The sequence below is a fragment of the Haemorhous mexicanus genome, chromosome 4 (assembly GCF_027477595.1).
Source record: "Haemorhous mexicanus isolate bHaeMex1 chromosome 4, bHaeMex1.pri, whole genome shotgun sequence".
Taxonomy (NCBI): domain Eukaryota; kingdom Metazoa; phylum Chordata; class Aves; order Passeriformes; family Fringillidae; genus Haemorhous; species Haemorhous mexicanus.
Genome location: NC_082344.1, coordinates 29,849,272 through 29,871,543, shown reverse-complemented (window position 1 = coordinate 29,871,543; position 22,272 = coordinate 29,849,272). Strand labels below are relative to the sequence as shown.

Below are 22,272 nucleotides of genomic sequence, written 5' to 3'. Positions count from 1 at the left end.
TAGCATGGTGAGTTTGGAAGGCAGAATGTTGTGACCCAGGGAAAATGGAAGTTCCCAAGCTAACTATTCCTTGACATTTGCAATCTTTTACACTTTACTAGCTTCCATTATTTCTCTCAGTCCCAGCTCCCATCTCTTCCAGTAGTTTCACAAACAGGAGTTTTCCAGGTCTTAACATATTCAGGAGGGCTGTTCCAGATGATGTAATTCAAAACTCAAGAAAAATTTGCAAGAGATAGCCCTCTGTTTTAGACTCTCTGAGTCTGTCTCTGCATCCACTACAAGGGAGATGAAGCTTCTAGCCAACACAATTCCAGAGCCTGAAGCCAGATGATGCAAAGCCTCCCTGCTCCAGCACAACTCCCGCTCTCTTTGGTGCATCCTGCACGCAGCTCTGCACAGGCCAGCTTGGAAGGTCACAAGGAAGACTTTCAGTTCACATCCAAAGACATGGCTTAGAGCAATGCTGAGCACTTGCCAGCCTAAATCTCTGAGGGCAAGGCAGAGGGATTGTTGGAGATAATTCAAAGACAATTTTAACAGCAATGCCGCGCTGCTGAAACTGCATCTTTCAAAACTGAATGACATCCCCACTTCCACACTGAGAGAGCCAAGCAGCAAGCAAGGCAGAAAACACAACTCCCATCAAAACCAACTCCTCTGCAGTGGAGCAGAGCTCAGAGAAAAAGTTGGCTTGCTTTTAATTTTTATAATGTACAGCATGCCCTAGTTTATACATGCTGCAGCATTAGACAATTAGACATGCTGAAGTGTCATTATTCTCCTGACTCACAACTGAACATCCTCTGTCTTTGCTCCCCTTCCCTCCCCTGAGTGTGGACCGTCATCCTCATTTTTGCAATTCTCACAGAACAGCTGCCCCACAGTGATAATTGTTTCACTGTTTAATAGCTGTATTTTCTAAATCAATAATGGCACTATTTCTCAATCTTATTTGCAAATTTTTGCCTAGCACATTTCTTTCAATCAGTCTTCTATTTTCCCTCTTTGTAGGGAAAGGAGTGAATCTTAACTTACTTGAAGTTAAGATCACCAAATTTTAACCTCACAAGCTAAATATATTGTAGAACTATGGTGTTTCTTGAAAATTACTAACCTTTTGAAGAAAGTGTCAAAAAACAGAAGAAAAAGGGGTTGGATAAAAATCAACAGCTGCAAGTACTTTATAAAGCAATCCTATTATAAGGTTTACAGCTTTTTCCCAAGGCATGGAAACAATGGTTCCCCTGTGACCTTGAGTAAGATTAATATATCAGAAGGATCAGAAACCACCCGATACTTGTAAAATGTCTGACTCTTGATGAACTTTGCCAGAAAGACTGGACTTGTAAAGCCTGCACAATATCTAGCAAAACACTGAAAGGCAGCACATACAGAATACTTGAGAATGGACATTGGAAAACCTTTTTCTTTAAATTATTTTGAATTATATGCTACTTGAAGGCAGCATGAGTACCCCACAGTCATGCCGATGAATCAGGTCATGTGATCGTGTGTTCCTATTTATTTACAGTATCAGATAATGTTGGAGAGACTTTGAAAATTGCTTTGCTGTGACTACTTTTTGTCTAAACCTGCACTGCATTAGTTACCATTAATACTGCTCTGTAGCACCAAATGGCAAGAAAAATAGCCACTTATTTTGAAAAATGCCTAAAAATGATGGTACTTTAACATCCATCATCTTGCTCCTTGAAGCCCTAAGGAGTTCTTAGCCTGCTTTGGGTGGCTTAGAAAAGCTGTCACTAATAGCAGACATACCCTAGTTTTAGATCTACCTGCTTGTGACATATAGCTTCCTAAAACTAGTTTCAGTTTATGCTTAAATTTTTTTTCTTTTTCAACACCAGGCATTTGTAGTAGAGGGGCAGGTAGGAGAAAGAAGAAATCACTCAGGCTACAATTTCTCAGCTAGGTACTTGGGTTCTTTTTCTTAAAATTGAACAGGTAAGTTTTGGAGACTTCATTAATGCAATTGCAAAAGCAAAACAAGTGAAAAGAAACCAAAGTGTAATTTACCACATGAAGTTTATTATGCCAAACACTGCAATCTGTGGAGCATTAAAACAGAGCAAATTTGGTATCTTTTAGCCTGCAAATTTAGTATCTTTTCCTATACATTAAATAATGCTAACTGGCAACTAGCTAATGAGCAACCCCCGTGCTAGGAGGAACACAATCATGGTACACCTTTTCTGACAGCACCTAAGGCTCTATCACTTCTGAGGATCAGTATTCCTGAAACTGGACACACGTGTTTCCAAGGTGTCCAGACAGAAAGAGTGAAGAGGAGCTCAGCACATCCAGCCCAGACAACTTCAAGTTCTGCTCAGGGCCCTTGCAATTACTCCAGGACTGGATTAGAGTATGGATTTATCTGGAAAGTTCAGAGCTTTCCTGTCTCAAGGAAAGAGCTCATGTTTACTGTACAGCTCCAGAAGCAGTATCTTCTCAGGCAAAAGCTGGTGAGTTTGCTGCAGCTGAGCTTAGCATTGCAGAGCCTCCTAATTTCTTTATTCCATCCACCCAGACATGGCACAGCAGTACTTGGAGTTGAAATCTGCAGGGATTTCTTCTCCAGGTTGAAGAATTATGTTGCTTTGAATATCAACTGTATTTTTATTCACATTTGTTCAGTAGAATAATCACATTTGAGCAGAGATACTGTCCCAAGAGACCTATTTTTCTCCAAAAAACCCGTAAAATTTTCAGACCATGTGTTAAAATGGGCAACTTCAGAAAACTGCAGCAATTAGTTAAAAAAGTCAGTCAAGTGCATCACCATTCCAATTACCCACAAAGCATCAGGAGTTACATGGAAATCTGTGCTGTCATTCCTACTTTCTGGAAGCTCAGCACAGTGCTGCCACTTGCAGATTCTGAAGGGTAGAGAGCCCAGCAGGCTGCCCTTGCCTCTCCTGTGTGGACTTCCTGCAGCATGAGGGAACAGGATGTTCATCATTAGTCAGCCACCATCTGTAGCCAAAACATCAGATGGCAATGAAAAAGGAGAGGGGAGTCACTCTTCTCTTCCACCCCTATTTTTTCAACAAGATGGAGGCAATGTTCGAGGCATGAGATGAGAGAAAAAGATGACCATGGCAGAATGAAATTCCTATCTACAGATTCAGGTGGCCAAATGTTGCCAAAGATCGTAGATGGACAGACTCAGGGATTCTCTACGTCCTATTCTTGAACACTCCTTGAGAGTCAAATATCAGAAAAGCTACATTTGACAGCAACAGAGGTCAGTGTTTGAGGCAAAATAAATTGTAATAAAGACACATCCCAGAATAAAAATATGCAGACAAGCAAGGCATATTATGCAGGACAGAAACAGCCCACAAAACTGCAACTGTTTCAAAGTCCCACATCACTGAGGATCACAATTTGACAAAAATAAGCCTGCTCTGATTCAACTAGTGCAGATTTTTTTCCATAAGGATCTCAGTAGCCAGTTCATGAAACTGCCACAGGGGGTTAGTAAGATTTTAACTTAGGGACTATTTTACAAGAAAACTTGGTGCAAACGACCAAGACCAAAGAACCTAGGGAAGAGAAAATCTGATTTTGTATATGCCACTCACAGCCTTTTTAGAGGATGCAACACGATGTGTGATTGCAATCCGACTCAAAACCTCAAGTGAACATGCACCAGTATTAACAGAATTCTTCAGGCCCAAAATTAGCCTTTGGGCAGATAACCAAGCATTCAGCAGCTTCAGACCCAAGTTCCCCAACACTACACAAGTGCTCAAGGAATTTAACATGATTTGTATGAGTACTTTTCCAATCTCCACCTGTTGGATGATAGACCAGCCTTTTTTCCAGGTTCACAGACCTCTGGAGGAGAGCAGCCTTGATGGCCTGTTTACCTGACACCATAACCTACTTCACAGAAATGGGCTGGCCCTAATTAGTAAGACATAATAAAAAAAAAAAAAAGATTTGGAAGAATTATGTCAGCTCCAGGTTTACACTGGACTGGGCCACAGAGAGGAGTCCACTAACAGAGACAAGAGATCTTTGAGTACCTAGTTCAGTCTCTTACACCTTTCCTATCTTTAAGTGTTACTCTTAGCCCAATTCTAGGTCTCCCAGACTGTCTCCTGCACTTCTGGAATTCAATCCATCTTATTTAGAGCTAATCTCCAGCATGTGTGTCCCACACAGCAGTGTAAGCAAACCTGGAGTCAATGGGACTTCTCCACGTTCTTGGGCAGGTGGAAGCAACTTTGGATGCTTTTAGGAATCCTTTTATGAAATTCATCCCACAAACACGGAGCAAGAGTTCAGGAAGTCAATGTAGTGCTCTCAGTTGTGCCATTTTGCCCATATTCTTCAATTGATATTGCAGGTTTATCAAGCATTAAAGGAATAGTTATTAGACTTCCAGTATATTAGAATTCCATGTATATGCAAAAGTACATATTAACGAAACAGAAAAATCAACACTTAGCAGAGACTATACATAGCATCTAAAAATATATCACTTCTGAATTGCAATGGAGATGGACAGAGATAGAGCTTTATACAGTATTTAGTCATGGATAAATAATGCAATTAATCATGTGCATGTGAATTTGCAGAAGAGAGAAAGAATATTATCCCTTCATGTTCTGTTACACTGGCAGCCTTAGGTTAAATATAATTTCAAAGTGTTTCCTAGCAGAATCTAGAATTCCACTCTTTTGAGGAAAGTGGTTGGATCCCGCTTAAAAGACCAATAATCCTGCAAAAAGGAAGACCACACTGCCACAAGCTACTAAGAAGCATTCCAACAATCAATTATTAGAAAACATTTACCAACAGGCCTGGCATGATCTGAAATAATTTAACATTATTTTATAGTTTAATATTATTTTATAGTAGTTGCAGGATATGTTGCTGTTTAAAGCATGAGAGAACAGCTCCCAGAAAGAAAAGTCTCCTGAGAGAAGCTCCAAAGCCCTCACCACAATAAGACACTTCAGAATATGTCCCTTACACTTGACTGGCACCCAGATTACAGGAGTAGCTGATTTTTTGGGTTGGCAACAAAACAGGGGGGACAGAGGAGCATCTTGACTGCAACCCCACAAAAACTTGCATTTTTCTTCCAACAGCAAAAGCAAGCCATTGGGCACAAAAGGTTCTCAGCTTCATTTGCAGGTGCTTGGAGGAGAATCAAGTGAAAAAAAGGGCCAGATGCACAGAGCTGCAGAAGGCAGTCCCACTGCATTTCCCACTTCCTCAAAAGTGGATAGAGCACTCAGCCTGTCCCAGGCCTCCTCTGCCTGAGAATGAATGAATGAATAGACACTCATCATCTACACAGCACTAGGATGGCTTAGAAGCCCTTAGTGCTATGCTGGCACTACAGGAGATGGACCCCCAGGAAGGTGGTGCTGCAGGTTACTCACACTCCAATAAAGGAACAAATTCATGGAGGCAGAGACCAGCTCTGCCTTAGCAGTCTCACAGTGGTGGGAGTGGCTGCCTCTGAAATTTTTAGCTTGCAGCCTTCCCCAGATTACAAGTTTCACACATAAAATACTTAGAGAGCAGAAGTAATCAGTGGAATCTGATTTTTCCCTCAGTTCCCCCAGAGATAGAAACTCTCAACTCTAGATATCACTACATCCTATTAGCATCAGGAAGGAGGACTGAGCAGAGTGCCCTTGCTTATCTTCTCAACTCCTCCTGCCCACATCTAGCAGGGTGCTGGAAGGCAGCAGCTGTAGGTTGGCATTTCCACAGCACCATCTCCTACACCAAACAAGATGAACAAAATTAACCCTTTGAGAGCAGCCCCTTAGCACTGACCCCCACTGCCACCCCGACCACCTCTTCCTCCTACCTAAAAAGTCCATTATAAGCTAGATAACAAACTTTGCCTAGGCTATCAAAACCTCCTAACCTGGGTGAAATAGGACCTTTCCTCTGCATTTCCTCCAGTCTGCTTTTGTTGCTCCCTTCTCTGAAGGGGCAGCTAATTTGGAGGCAAACAGAGGGCAGGGGGCCTGCAGGCTTGCCCTGAAGAAAGGGATGCTCACACTTCAACAAGTGATCTAGCTGGGGACTCTCCTGCTTGTGCAGCACCCCAGCCTCCTGAGGCCTTCTGCTTCTGTTCTCATGGGAGAGGAGAGGGGTCAGACTCCCCTTTCTACACTTGGGAGATCAAACCTCAAGGACAAACTGTGTTATTGAAAATATCAGCCTTCCAACTACCACAGACAACAGTAACTTGTTCCTGCTTTGCCTTTCCTAAAAGGCTTCTGTGACCCTCCCTCAGCACGTTCTGCACCCCAGTACTCTGTCCCCTAATGAAAACAAGCCCTTCCTTTTCCTGGCTGTGGGGCAGGCACTGTGACTCAGCACAAGCCACTGTGTCAATAAGCACGCTGGGCCAGGTCCACCTTGACACAGCCAAGCCTTTGGCACCCCTCTGGTGATGCCAGAGAACACTGATGGGATCTCAAGTGCTCCTTATGCCCGATTGATGGTATTTTTGTGGTGCCAGGGACACGCAAAGTAGCCTCGGAATAAATGAAACCAGGCTGAGCAAGGACAGAAATGCTACCATGGTATTTCTGTGGGAACTTTCCCAAAAGCCATCTCCCACTGAAACTTTACTCTAGGCTGATGCTCGCTCTGCTGGTCACATGTGGCTCCCAGATCTTTTCAGCTCATCAGCCTCTGAACATATGTGACGGCGTCTCTGTGTGGTAGAAAAAAATAAAATAAAGGAAAAAAGAAAAAAGGTGACTCCACTTCCAACTCCACAAAGGATATGAGCAAGCTGTGTATGCTTCTGCAGCCCATGTCAGTCAGGAAAATTGGATCCTTACATCCCTCTCTCTCGAAGACAAGGAACTAGCTACACATCAGGCTGTACAGGTCTCTGTGAGAGGCACGAGTCAGGCAGGGAAGAAGAAAGCTGGCTTGGTTCTGCCATTGCCAAGGTCTTTCCAACAGCTGGTCATCTTGGAGAGCAGCAGTGAACAGTCTGCAAGGGCTCTTTGCAGATATGACGGGCACTTCTCAAATTATTACGGTATAAACACACACACATATATATATAGAGAGAGAGAGAGTGTGTGCTCTCTTATAATTGTGACTCTAATGAGCTTTTTTCCCAGTAAACCGCAGGAATAAAATACCTGCACAATTGTGATTGGTTTAAATTATAAATTTATTTTTGTTTGCTTTTATTTGTTTTTGATGAAAGGAAACAGCCCAAGGTTATCCTGAAGAGGATCTAGGCACGCGAAGCTTTTGTTAATTCCACCTACAGGGAACAGGTAAACTTCAAACTTTTTAAAGGATGTTTCATACCATAATAAATGCAACTGATTGATTGCTAGAGAAGGGTCAGATGGGCTAATTTTCCATAGATATGGCCAGTACTGTCTCTGGTGTCTATACTGAAGGTTATATTCACAAGCCTTTTACAGAACTGCTACCATTCTTTTGCAAGTTCTTAGGCAAACTGTGTTAGAAATATTTACTGTGATCTTTTGTCCCTGTGTCCCCAGTAAGAGGGAAGTTGACTGAAAATGCAGAGACCAATGAGCACTTCTATAGAATATAATCTGAGGAGGCCCCAAAGATTATGTCAATCATTTGCTGACCTTTTTCCCCCCCTTTTAAATTAAGTCAAGGGCATTAAAGAAAAAACACAGTAAAAATCCTCCTGAAAGGGTTAAATTTTTCCCTAACAGCTTCTCTAAGCGGAATTTATATTCTTAGTCTGACTTAAGGATATGGAATAGAAAGGCTGCCAACATCTGTTGTGGTCAGAGACAGATAAAAGAGACTAATTCAGGGCTGGAAGAACCCATGTACAGCACTCTGTGCTGCATTCCCCTCTCCATAGAGGCCCACGAAACAGCGTTCTGTAGAATGGGAGATGGGTGCTCGCCTGAACTTCCTCCCTGCAGAGACCCAGGAGCTCCACGTGTTCACAGGCACCCCCATCATCTGACAGAGAGCCCAACGTGAAACCTTTAACTCCTAACTGGAACACCAGGCTGAGAACACTTCAGAAACACTGAGTGTGTCACCACACTGCTACATACGGGGGGTGAATGAAAGAAAGGAGAGAGACAGGTGATTGATGAGCCTGCCAAGCACTGGAAAGGTTGGCAGAGAACAGATTAATGCGCTAAGTAACTTTGGATGTGGATTAGCCCAATCTTTGTTAAGGTGGCCTGGTAAAGAGTATCCTCACAGAGACATGAAGGAATGCTAATGCAGTTTCATTCACACTCTCAGTTATTAAACACACTTCATGCAGACAAGCCTACAACTTACTGAGACCAGCAACCTTTCACAAAGAAGCCCGCTGCATTGTGACAGCATATGATGGGCACACAGTCAGAGCCAGCTCAACAGACTGCAGAACTCCTGTGCCTGTCTCTACTTTTGCCAGAACTGATTTGACTATTGTGAGGGAACATCAGCATCTGAAGTGGATTTCAAACAACAGCTCTTTTACGAAAGGAAGGGGAATTACAGGCAGGTAACTTGGTTACATTACAAGTGAGACTGAAGCCCACTGTTTAGTACCTAAAGGTTGTTTGGTGCATGCTCTGCTGTCTTTATTCCAAGGAAGCAGCCAGTAAAGCAAGTGGAAGCTCTGCCCAAGAAAGGGCAGCCAGCCCACCTCTAGTATCATAAAACAAGATCTATACCTCACCTTTTGTTTGCATCACTAGGGAAGATTCAGGCATAGAACTGAAATTCCCTGGGGCAAAGAGACAAAGGGATGCAACCAGTCAAAGCCTCAGCAGTTGAGATAAAGTCTCCTCTAGATACCACCAGACACTTTAAATTTCACTTTGCACTTCTTGATCTCAACAGCCTGCAGAACTTCATTGAAGATTTATCCTTTGATACAGAAAACTCAGTTGGAATGGATGTGCCACTATCCTCCAGCCCAAGTGCCTGACCAAAAGTTAACACACACGAAGAGCATTGTGCAAATACCCCTCATCACTGACAGGCTTGGGACACAAATCACCTCTCTGGAAAGCTGATTATAGTGTCTGGCCACCCTCTCAGCTCCCTAATGCTAAGTCTGAATGCTCCCAACACAGCTTTATCAGATTATAAAGCACTGTTGGCACCCAGCACTGGATGAATAATTAGGAATCCTTAATAAACACCAATTTCTTCCCATTTGCTGTTAATTGTGCATGCCTTTCACTAAACAGGTGTCAGTTTAAAGGCTGGCTTTTCTAGCTCCTCCACCACATTGTCAAACTTTTTATTAAAATTAATTTTTTTCTACTCAGTAGCACAATTATGTATTAAATACAAAGAACTGTTAGATCATATTCATTGAGGTTTTACCACTGTTGAGAGACATATTTTGCAACACTAAAAGCCTCAAAATATGTTTTAAATTATTTATAAGTATTTGTTTTGTCATATTGTTTGGTTTTGGTTTTTTTTTTTCCAAATATAAATGTGTTTTGAATAACTGATCTTTACTTTAGATGCATGGAAATCAATTATTTAAAACATATTTTGAGGTTTAAACAACTATACCATGTCTACCTCTTCCATAATCTCAGCCTGCATGTATTAAAATCAAGATGAATCTGCCACTTAAAGAGAACTTGCTACAGCTAAATGAAGTATCTGATGCAGCTCTTAGATCCCACTGCCTGTATCCCAGTTAGGTGATAAGCCCAGGAGGCTGATAGCAGCCTTTGTGCAAAACATGATCCTGGAGGGTTTTGCCATCCCAAACCTGCCAGACTCAAGATCTGTATTCCTGGGACTGCCATAGCAGCTCCTGGCAAAAAGGCAGGGTCTGAGCAAGAAATAGGAGACTTTAGCACACCACACGAGCTCTCCACGTTCCAGAGTCCAAGCCAGATTTATCTGGAGGCAATTTCCCACGTGTAATTTAGAGCAGACCCCCGCTGGAACGACTCGCGCCCTTGCGGCGCTTCAGATGTGCATCCAAGAGCGAGCTGCCGCTCCATGGGGGTGTTAGTGCACAGCTCCAAGCATAAAATCCAGCACCCAGACACACCACGGGGCTCTTCAGCTCTCCTTGAGAGAAGCTGGGCTACACATACCCATGGATGGGCCAGAATGCATCACCCCCTACTTCTGACAGGTATAATACAGGTTATTTTCTTCTTTTTAAGATCTGACAGTGTTTCTTCAATAAATAATGAGGTCAAATAGTTGTAATGAGGTTTTCAGCCTGAGAAATTTGGAGTTTTAACTCTTAACCTGGTCCTTAGAGATGCTGAGCATTGGATCCACGTAATAGAAGAAATGCATGAGGAATGTACAACTTATGAATCTGTGAGACCCCAGTAGCATTTCACAGAGTTTATGATCATGGAATTCAGAAGGCACTATCTAATAGTCTTTTATGCGTCTCATACCCAATCTATAAGTTGCATACCTGAGCCACAGCCTATGAAGCAATAGCATCCACCCAGGAATATCTGCCATATTGAGGGAGGGAGAAGTGCTTTGGAAATCACACACTGAAGGCGTGTCCCCAGTGCACCCTGCATTGCAGGGCAGATACCCAGCCTTCAGCAAATCACCTCCCAGAGAAGCAGCCCAGACTAGACAACATCAAGCTCAGCAGATGACCTCTCTATCAACACTGGAAGAGACCCAAAATAAGCATAATTTAGATAATTTTATTGAAATTACAGCATCAGAAGTCCTTAACTATAAAAACAACCTGAAGTAACATTCTTGGTACTTTTTCTTCAGAATGGTAGGAGCAGCTTTTGTTCAACCCAGTGCTGATCTTTCCAGATAATAATATACACAAGGTAGACTAAATTCCTCTGCAAGTACCTCTTAGACCTGTAACACCACTGTACTGTTAAAAAGCAACCTTTAGCAATCTCACACCACCCCTGTATCCTCACTATTTTCAACAGGGAAGCAAAGCCTAACACTGCATAGGCAGGGAGCAGACTGGTGACCATAAAGCTGCCATGCCCTAAAATCACCACCCTAAAATCTAGAACATAATTTTGGCTTGACCAGAGGGAAGGAGCTCCCTCACACTGCATGGGCAGCAGTGCCTGAGCTGCCAAGCAAGACAGCACACCACACTTGCAGGACAACACAAGCCTCACCAAAACTGAAACAAGTAGATAGTCATTAGCCAAGTATGCAAATGCATTATGCCAACAACATACCACATTCTCAGTTATTCATTTTAATGTGCCCACTCCCCTCTGGGAAAGGGCTACAGACCCTTCCTGGATATTTTTTGCTGAAGTAGCAGAAATTGTTACAGCATCAAGTAAAGCATCAGTGTTTAACATTCTCATATTGCAAACACTCTGCCACACACAGCAGTCTCACCAGCTTTGATATTTATCAGTGATAAGAAAGTTCTTTTAAATCCTCACAGCAGTCAAAACATCCCACCAGAGAAAGCCTAGAGGATACCAAGGAGAAAGGACAAGGCTGGATTCATTATTATTTTAACAGCAGCCCACTCTTTCAAACCAGTTGATACTTCTGAAGGCTGTTTGAGTGGTGGAACTGTTCCTAGGCTATTAATTTGGTGTAAGTATTTACTCTGAATAATATTTTTGTGATTCAGCTGCCAGATCTCTTTTATCTGCAGCAATTTCCAGTTAGTAGGTGTCATTTGCACATTGCTTTACATATATTTAAGGTTTTATGGATTAGCCGTGTGTTTCCCAGCTTTGTAACAGATTTCCAAGCCTCTTGCAAGAGCTGATTCAGCAATAGGACACCACAGGCTACAATATCATCAAATATATCTTGGGCAACAGATACATATTTTGACTTTATCCCTCAAACTGCATCAGAAGTATAAAGTATTAGGAATAGCAGCTTTAGGAAAACAGCAGATGTTTTTGCTCCCACAAGGCCACATATTAAAACATGAGTTAGTAATGGAGAACATGCCTACAGCTTTCCATGGACTGTCAGCATTTTAAGTGTCTAAAATAAAGGAATGTCTTTCCACTCTTTAGCCTGTGCATCCATGGATTTTAGGGCACTTTTCACAGTCTGCCTCTAACACCACCTGTGCTTGGCACCAGCAGTCACCCAAGACAAGAACCAAGCCTCACAAGGTTTACAGTTAAAAACAAAAGAAAAAAATTACCTCAGGGAAAAAAACATTGTAAGATCAATAAATATGATGCTCCCATTTCATAGATGCATAGAGAGATCTCTCTGTGCTAAATTTAATATACATAGCCTGCAAAGCAACACAGCACAGGCTTTATCCAGGCTGGGGATCAACACAAGTAAGAAAATACAGAACTGACTCAGGTCCTCAAGCAAGCATTTTTAAAAAGTCCCAAACTTCCAGTTATAACAGACTTACACCAGTTTAGATATTGCTTACCCCCCTCCTCCTTTTTCAAAGGCTCAGCTTTCTCCCTTATGTCTCGAGGAGGGCAGCAATCACCCACAGCAATCCCTGCCCACAGCCCAGCAGGGAAGAAGGGAACCCACTTCCCCAGCCCCTCAGCCCTTTATAGTTTGTTTTGCCACCTGGTGTGAGACCCAGCTGGGATGAATCCTCTGGAACTGCACCACCCACAACACCAGGCTGTGTAATTCATGCAGCCTCATGGCTGTCAGAGCAGAAAAGGAGCCAATCCATCTCCCACTGCAGGAGCAATTCTGTCTGCTAACCAGGGCAGCAGCAACTTCTGCAGCAGGCCCAGAAGAAAAGCGTTGTGAGCTCCTTGCAAAGTTCCTGCAGAAATCTTTCCAACATTCTTCATTTACAAAAAAAAAAAAAAAAGCTACTCCCTCTCCTCCATGAATAACACCTTCCCAAAGAAGTCCTGCTTGCAGTCAAAAGGACACTGGCACTTTGTTGGCACAGACCTTTCACAAAGACCACAAAAAGAGTTGAAAGTTGTCAAATTATAGGGAAGCACCAACGTTTCCCCATGGAAAAGAAAAGGCTATCAGCAGCAGCCTAAAAACAAAAGGGTTGGCTTTTGTTTATGATACTTGACTGTGAGAGCAAACTGGGCCACCCATTTAGAGCTGGATCCTGCTCCCTGACTGTGCAGCTATTTTTAACTTCTGTCTTTTTATAACAAGTCTGGCTATGAACTTTGCTACAGCTCCTCACACAAAGAGAATTCACAGACTTTCAGCAAGACTGCCATGTTTTAGATTAGATGGCAATTTTGGCTGAAAAAATGGCAAGGAAAAAAGTGGCTTCTCTTACTCAGCAGATCTGTGCCTGTGTGTGTTAGGCTATAATGTTTTCATGCTGGTGATGAAACACAGTGCCCTTGTTCTCAGTCATTCAGCCTGCAGAGCTCAGAGAGAGACCATCCATATCCTATGGCTTTCCAGAGCACATCTGTATGAAACTTGAAGGGTTTGTTGTCCAGTTTGGGTTTTTTTTCCTCGGGGAGTGGTTGGGGGGGTGGGGGGGGTGTTGCTGTTTGTTGGGGTTTTTTGTGGGTTTTTTTTATATTTCTGTATATAAGAAGCACAGGTGGGTCTGCCCTACAGCTGCCTAACCGCACTCTGTGTGCCCAGAATCTTGTCCCATCCAGGGCCCTCAAGATCTGTTCAGCTACCAGTAGGTAAAACATCATGGGACTCACATTGAAGTTAAATTCACGGCATTCTCACATGAATCCCCTGCCTCCAACAGCTAGGACTTTGAACAAAACTTGTGAGATTTGCCATAAAAATCACCAGGCATGTGAAAGCGCCACCGAGGTTAAGCAAAAGCTTCTCAAGAGGCAGGTCTGCAAAGCAAGGGTGCCTTTTGGCCACAGCACAGCCTCTGCCCTGTGGGCCTGTGGCCACAAGAGCTTTGCCTGCCCCTGGCAGTGAAGCCCAGTGCAAGCAAAGATGTCCCAAAAGCCATGCTGCTGACTGCCACAAAGCACACTGACTCTAAGGAAACCTGCAAGAGGTGGTGCAACGTCCAGGTCCCCGCAAAAAAAAGCAGGAGAGGACAGGGGAGGAGCAGCCCTCCCTGTCCAGGGATGTGGGGGACAGCCTGGTCTTGAAGACAAGCAGCACTCAGCACTCCTACAGCCTTTGTTCCATGTGGAATTCCTCAAAGCTGGCCACAACAGAGATGACATAGGTGCAGCTGAAAACTCTGCTCCTTCCCAGTGGCTCCCTCCAGAGTCTAGCTTTTATCTTCCTGAACTTTAGGGGAAAGCTTTATTTGGGGGATGGCGAAGGTGTTGATGGCTTGGGGTTTTTTAAATATCTACGTGATTTCATTAGATTCCCTAAGATAGAAAAATTTAGAAATAAAGCAGCCAAATACATAAATAAAAGTAGAGAAAAAAAAAAGAAAAAAATGATGTCACCCTCAAGCAGTTCCATCAAGGGATGACATTTTAAATCACATCATGTCTCACACCCATTTCTTAGTGCAAAATAAATCACTCGAACAGAGTGCAAGCCAATTTTTACTTTAAAAAATGTTGTGTCCTAAGGCTCTCTTCTTGAACTTCAAAAGCATACTTCATAATTACTCTACCTATCAAAGGAAACTCAATATTTCACCTCCAACCTTGCTCTGCTTGTGTTACAATTTTTAATTGTTAATAAATTATATTAATTTTAAACTGGTTATTCTCTCTTGAAATTACATCTTTCAAATGGCTATGCAAACTTATTTTAAATTAACATATTTACCTTAAAATTATATATCAGTAATTTGTTTATGACTTTCCTTGCCTCTTAATTCTTATATTAGGATTTCAGTCTTTGGTTACCTCATTTAATTTTATTTGAAAACTGTTGTCTCAATTTAAGAGTCCAAACCTATTTCATAGAACTTGACATCTCTGGCAAGCAAAAACTTTTATTTATCTGGCATATTTATATGTTTTTGTTTGGACTCATCGTTATGCCCTGCAAGGTCTTTTGTCACAGCTGGAAAATGTGGAGGTCTTGTTAGCAATCTAAAATCTGCTCTTACAGGTGCATGCATTCACTCTTAAAGAATACAACACATTGGTGCTTTTAGAGGGGCCACATTGCTTTATTTAGATCACAGGTGTTTTACTTAATGCACAGTCCTTGCAAATGCATTCAAGAAAGTCAGGCATGGCAGGTAGGGTGTTTTCTGTGGAGGAGAGGGTGCCTCTGGACAGGGAAGCAAGGTTCAGTGTATATCCAAGTGTGATAATGAAGGCATCATTCTTCACAGATTCCCACAGTCAGCATTTAAGAGTCCTCGCTGATTTATCAAGGCTGGTCACACGCTTAAATGGATGAATAACAGTTGCAAAATGGTAGAAAAATTTCAACATGTTGTTGCCAAAATGACATAAATCAACACTCTTAAAAATTCCAGCATGCAGAAAACACCTCCATGGCAGGACCAACCAAAATAGCTTGCAGGATCTTGTGCCTGAGAGGAACCTGTGCAGGGAAGCAGGCAGGGAAGTTCACACCCAAGCAATGCTCAGCTGGATTCTGAGGCTCTCATCTGGACCAAGGCATCCTGGAGCACACTGCAAAGGGAAGAACACACCCAGTTGGTGAACTCGTCTACATGGCTGAGCAAAACATTTCCCCATTGAAAGAAAAATCTTCCCAGAGATGCCTTTGGGATTTCTGGGCAGAACACAGGAAAGAAAAGCAAAGCAGAGATTGTCCCTGGAGAATAAGTTGTCCGTGTTATGTAAAGATCAGTGCCTACAAGATGCTATTCAGTGCCAGGTAGGTACTCTTTAGTCTGCAGGGTGATTTTTAAATAAAAATGATAAGATGAGGACTCTCTCACCATTCCAGTAAATTACATATCTGCATTCAATTTTATTTTTTTTTCCAAGTATCAGTAGATGACTACTTTTTTTTTTTTTGCCAATTCTAGATGAACTCTGGCCACCGAATCTATGAGACAAACAGCCTGTATCTCAGACGGCTGCTCCCCAAACATGACACATTTTATCATCTAGCCCTCACTACTCTTTATGCGCAACAATCTTCCTCTAGGAAAGAAACCTGGTCTTGCTCTTCCTTCAGCCAAGCTCTCTGCTCACAATGAAACCCACAGAGTCAATCACTTTTCTGAGTTCTGGTGACACCCATCACAGGAAGATGGACTAAATCACAGGAAGATGGAAGAAGTACAAGGGCACCAACAAAGAACAGTTTCAAACCAGATTCATGGTCTTGAATAAATCTCAAGGCAGGCTCCCAAATCCCAGCTCATGAAGATGAAAATGCAGCTCCTAATTCTCCCCATGTGTTTCAAACAAAATTTTATGAATGAAAGATGGATCCTCTTCCCAGTTGCTCCCTTCTAGCGCAACCCACCCAGTTCCAGATTAACCCACCTCCTTCTAGTTCCATCTCCTCTGTGTGGTCGAAAATAAAGCAGGGAGCTGCACCAACAGAGACACTGGATTTCTCCTTGCCAAAGGAGCAGGCACATGAGGTAGGAGGCAACATTTGCTGGAAGTCCAGATGTTGAAACACGTGTTTTTCTCCAGAAAAATGAAAGAGGAAAGAATCATGTGGAATGAGGCAGTGCAGTTCCTCTCTTTTATGTTGCGAGAACTTCCAAAAGAGAAGCTTCTTTCAAACAAAAGTGAGGCATGGGTAGTTTTCCAAATGTTCTCGTTTATTTATGATAGTTGTCTTCATTTAATGAGCAACGTGTTTTCTCTCAAGTCTGGCATAGCCACTGGCTGAAGCAACAGATGTGCCACACTGATGATCCTGAAGAACAAAAACACATCTGTCTGCAGTAGTTCCTTGGGACTCTGAGGACCAAGTGTGCAAGCCTGTGGGAACTTCACAGAGACTTGAAGTCCTAATTTATTCATTGTTGATTTATTTATATACCTTTATGCAAGAGCTTTTGTGCTACACGATACTCCATATAGAAAATTTTAAGACACAAATTACATTTTTTCCTTATTTTAGGATATCAAGCAAAAAACAAAATAAAGAAGCTTTAGTCATCTGTGAAGTGGCATGTTGTTAGATCTTTGTGTATTGAGGCAGGCACTGGACATTTTATAATGTAAACAGTTGGCACACCTGGGAGAAAATACATTCACTGCTAGCTGAAATGCCTAATCTCTTCTTTAGCACATTTACGGTTTAATTACAAAACCTACTGAACAATTAAAATTCAGGTCAGCACACTGCAGCAATATCAGGCTTTGATGTGGGGTCAGTATTGGTCACAGTCCTGTACTCATTACATAGGTTAATCAATTTGGTGGAGTAAATATGACAGGACTGGCCAAAAATCGATGTAATTACCATTGCTCTGGGAGCACAGGCAAGCACGGCTGGTTTCTGTGTTTGTAGGTGGTATTTTTGTCTAACAAGCAGAGACCCAGAGCTGTTGGTGTAAAACAGATTTGTTTCTTCTGTGAGCAGAAGAAACTGCCTGTGTGACAGGCAGCAGGGTGTGCACCCCCATGCCAGCACCCTCACACACACACAGTCAAATTGTACAAATGGACTGGTACGGCTGAAATGGGCTGGGAATGTGTGTTTATGACTGCCCCAATGTCACTGTCATATTTTTTCTGAAAAATCCCCTTGCCCAGGATTCTTCTCCCGGGAAGCTGAGAAGCCTCAGAGAAAAACAATATTATCTCATTTCCTTCTTCTGTGTGTTGATGCTTTGGAATGGGGTTGGAGAGTGTTTATCCAACATGTGAATTGTTTTGGCTTAATGGCCAATCACCATCCAGCTGTGTCGGGACTCTGGAGAGAGTCACGGGTTTTTCATTAGTATCTTGTTAAGCCTTCTGTAAGTATCCTTTCTCTATTCTTTAGGATAGTTTTAGTATAGTATTCTTTAATATAATATCATAAAATGATAAATTAGCCTTCTAAGAACATGGAGTCAGATTCATCATTTCCTTCCTACCACATGGGACCCCAAAAATACCACAGCCCCAGCCCTAGCCCAGCTCATGAGACCTCCTGGCTTTGGACACCTTTCAAACAGTAACTACTTAACAGAAATGGATCACTACAGCCAGATCAAGGATTGCTTTCTCTTGCCCAGACATGGATTCCTCTCAATCCCCAAATAACAGAAACCCATCACAATCTGATCACCATAAGGCTCAATGATCGGGTCATTATTTGTCCAGCATGAGGGACGTAAAAGGCAAAAAGTGTCAAACCCCTCTGAACTGGAGAAGAGAGATTGCTGCTGGTTTTGGGTAGGATGCACAGAGTTTGCTTCATGCCCTGAAAGCCAGGAGCTATCGGGTTGTTCAGCCTGGGATTTTTGCAATAGTCACTGAATTTCTGCTGAAAAGAGAGTGACAGTGAGGAGGTTTGAGCTGGGATTTTTGCAACAGTCACCAGCCTCCCAGGGAAATTCAGAGAGAGCTGAAGAGTTTTGATCCCTCGCATGGAAGTTGATAGCAAATTAATATGCATTTCCATGGGGGCAGGAGTAGGTCTGGGTGCCACAATCCCATAAGCTCTTTTGAAAATCACAGCCTTAAATGGTAATATTCTGATATTCCAAATATGTGGGGTTAGGTAATTTTTTCTAATTCTTAAAAATATATTAGTCATAATTTTCTTCTGCCTTTCAGTTCCTATGAGATAAAAGGAGTCTAGCTTTAAAAGCAGCAAGATTTACCAAAGTAGCTCCAGAGAAGTTTTAAACCATTTTCTACAGCATTTCTGAATTTTTTCCCCAATTTTCCTTCCTGTAAAATGTGTGCCCTGCAGGGTGTAGGACCGACCGAGGGCACTGTCCTGGCTGAGCATTTGCCTGGGCTGACTCTGGGGCGTTTGCAGTGGGTGCCACCCGATCCCCGCTGCTCACCCTGGTGGCACCGTCCCCAGGAGCAGCTAGCCAGCCCCACGGGACAAGCGACCAAGGGAGGGGCTGCAGGGACAGCCGGAGGGCACTGCCTGACAACGGGGCTTGGCACCGCAGCGGCCTGCTGGGCTTTCACCAGCGTGTGTCAAAATATTCACACAGGGCAGTAAAGAAGAAAATGCTTTTTTAATAAACCATGGGTCGTCCCTTTGTAAACCAGAAGTTTAGCTGCTGTAGAGACAAGGTCTGTGTCTCCTTGTGCTTCTTCGCTGGTGCCTACTTCATCAGCCCCTTTCTAGACTATAGGAACAACAATAACAGGAGCCTGTAAGTGTTGCCACGGTGCTGATGCTTAGTACTAGGAAAAGGCGTTGATGAACAGATCTCTGCTGCTCATTTTATGTTTGAGTCCTGCTCCCTACAACACTCTGCTCTCTCATGCTCCCCACCCACTGTATTTAAAAGAACAAACCACGTTTTCTTCATGTCATCTCCAGCCATCCCAAGAGCTTTGATCACCAAAGGAAACATGTCAGAGCTGGCAGTGTTCTCATTCTGGGGAAAATCTTGATATTTTGGACTTATTTTTCTTGTGCATCAGAATGACAGCAAGTATTTTCAGCTGGTTTAGTTTTCCAAGGAAGAAAAGCACTCTGGTCAGGATAGCTTATTTCACTTAGCTTTCACATATCACTTATAGGCTGACTTTATTTATTTTTCTTAAACTACTTTATAACTGCCTCCTAGAAAAAAAAAAAAACAAACCACCAAAAAACATTAAAAAAACATCAACAAACAAACAAAAAAAACCTGAAAGGAAGAAATTGCTTGGGGAAAAAAGCACTGAAGCTGCTTATTGTAGCAGTAATCAAAAAGGACGTATTAATATCTTGCTTTTATATTTTCAAATAAAATTCACTAAAATGACCATAAATCATTATACATTCTTTTTCAAAAAAAAAAAAAAAAAAAAAAAAAAAAAAAAAAACGGAATTTTGTGTGGAAAAGCACTGTGAGCTATTTTTCATGGACAAAGTGAAGACATTGTGTTGTCTCCTGATACCAGGGACAAACACAATGTCTTTTTGCTCTCTGTCACCTCCTTATTACCAGGTTTTACTCCCAGCTGTTCTGTGGACCTCAGCTGGGTCACTGCGGACATGTGGGAGCGGACAGTGTGTTAGCCCTGAACCGAGTTAGGGGAGTACCAACACCCCACTAGGAACTGTAGAAATATGTGTCTGTAGCAGACTGGGAAGTGTCAGTCACTGGAGCCCTCCCTCTCACCCTTCACAGCAGCAGAACTGGCCCCACGATGACCTGTCCATTTTCCTCTATCTCCAGAAACCCCACGTGGCTCCCTTTTTTATTCCCAAGTCCGGGAAACAGGGCAGTGCAAGGGCAGCGCAGTGCAGGGCCAGCAGGAGGTGCTCCTATAGCAAGGAAATCTGTCCAGCAGAGTCGGACCTACATCTGTGGCACCAAATTTCCCTTCTGCTATAATACAAAACACGTTTGGCATACTCGAAAAAGAACCTTCGGCATAGCAAGGGAGACAGTTTGGGCTCTCCTACTGCAGAAATCTAGATGGATGAAATATTTATCTATGAATTATTAATATGTAATCAAACATATTGCAAAGGAGAAAAAAAAAAGTGAAAAAATGTTGTTAGGTTCTAGTAGACTTGCAATTTCTGAATTTCTTCTACAAATGCCCATAGAGTATTCCATCTTTATCCTCCCAAGTCACTGAGAAGAACACATCAAAGAGCATGTTTGCATTTCTATAATAGATAACAGCATTGACATAAGCTTCAGGGTTCATACAAACTATAAACTGAATTACCAATCGCCTGTCTCACATATTTATAAACTGTAAGTCGAGCCTGGAGAAAAAAAATTCTAACTACAGGTGAAAGAATTATTCCAAAGCTTTTAAAGAGTCACTTCTGAGGTGCACACTGACTTCTGGTGGATGTGAATTATCTGTTTGGTTTGTACTAGCCTCTGCTTGCATAGCAGGAGTCAAAAGGTAACCTGGGCTCTGCTGATCACTGCCATGGCAAGGTTGACATCACTGTTTGAACAAGAGATTTTGTAAGTCTGCAGGTCTCTGTCTCCCCTGGCTGAGGAAGGAAGGGATTTCCTCCTGTCACGCTCTTGCATTGCCTCCAAAGCTCAGGAAAGCTGGCACTCCCACAGCTCTCTGAGACAGAACAGAGCGAGCCCTGATGGCCCAGAGCTACTGCTTACAAACCTAAAACTATTACAGACTAGGACATTTCTCCTCATGCCTTAAGATGGAAGAAGAAAATTCTCCTGATTTCTGTAAAGCTCACACAGGGAGTGCCCATTTTGGGAGAAACCCGAGTTCTCAGGTGAGGATGTGTGTCAGTGGAACACGATGCCTGCAGACAGCTTGAGTCATTCATGCCACAGCTCTCTGCACAACCACTTCGAGGGGTTTGTGCTCTACTGTCAGAAAGGAAGACAAAGTGAAGAGGAAAAAGGGTTATAGTGTTGCCTCATGCAAATGTGTTGGAAGATAAATTGAAATCCCCAGGTCAATACCACTTCTGGAACTCCGATACTGGTCTGAGCTATCAGCTCCTCACCAGAACTACCCAAAGCAACTCTTCTGCTGCAGCTGCTGCTCAGCATGTCCAAAAGGAGAAGTAACAGCAGGAGCCAGAGGAAATAATGGCATAGGATTTGAGGTGGGATGTTCTTTTTCTGGGTAGTTTGACAAAGACCAACTGGATTCTAAGTTGGACATGTTTGCCTCTAGATCTTACACAAAAAAGAGCAGACCCAATATTTTATATTAACTTCTCAGTAATATGTGGTTCTGGAATATACAACAGCATGCAGGCATTTCAGACATGCAAAATTAGGAGACTTTAGTTATTACAGTTCTGTTTTTAAAATTCAGACCTCTCCTGATCAGGACTTAAGAAACTATCTTGTCTGAAATTACTCAAATTTTTCATCTTAGAGACTTTATATTGCATCAGCCCCAAGTTCTTCTCCACAATACAGATAGGAAGAATCCATTTCCTTGTGGATCCCCTATTGCATTATGCAAACACTGGAGATCCATTAAATCCAATATTATTAACGACCCTGTAACTGAAATGATTACCTGGGGGCTTTTAGCCATATGACAAGAGCTTTTCTTGAATGTGTTGAGCACTTACTTTTTCAAAAAAACCTTTTCTGACAGACAGGAGTGATTCCAAACAAGACCAGATGTAACATATCCAAAGTTTTGCCACGTGGTGACAAAACCAGCCTATAAAATTACCTTTAGGAGAGCCTCTTAGTCCCGTCAACGTGATCGATTCTTATTCACTTTGACTGCACCACAGTTGGCATCAGGATTTGGGGTCAGACCAGCAAAAGGGATTCTGGTGACAATAGCAGCATTCACGAGCTCTGTCAATGCAGCATGGTTTATTTAATTCAGCAAACAC

At 42.5% G+C, this 22,272-nt stretch overlaps 1 long non-coding RNA gene across 1 annotated transcript; it reads right to left on the bottom strand.

The window, feature by feature from the left end:
* Positions 1 to 15,037: 15,037 nt before the first annotated feature.
* On the bottom strand, positions 15,038 to 22,272 carry LOC132326911 (uncharacterized). The gene is made up of 3 exons (XR_009486363.1): positions 22,104 to 22,272; positions 16,326 to 16,710; positions 15,038 to 15,497 (listed from the first exon to the last, which is right to left on the bottom strand). It is a non-coding gene; the product is annotated as an uncharacterized LOC132326911 (long non-coding RNA).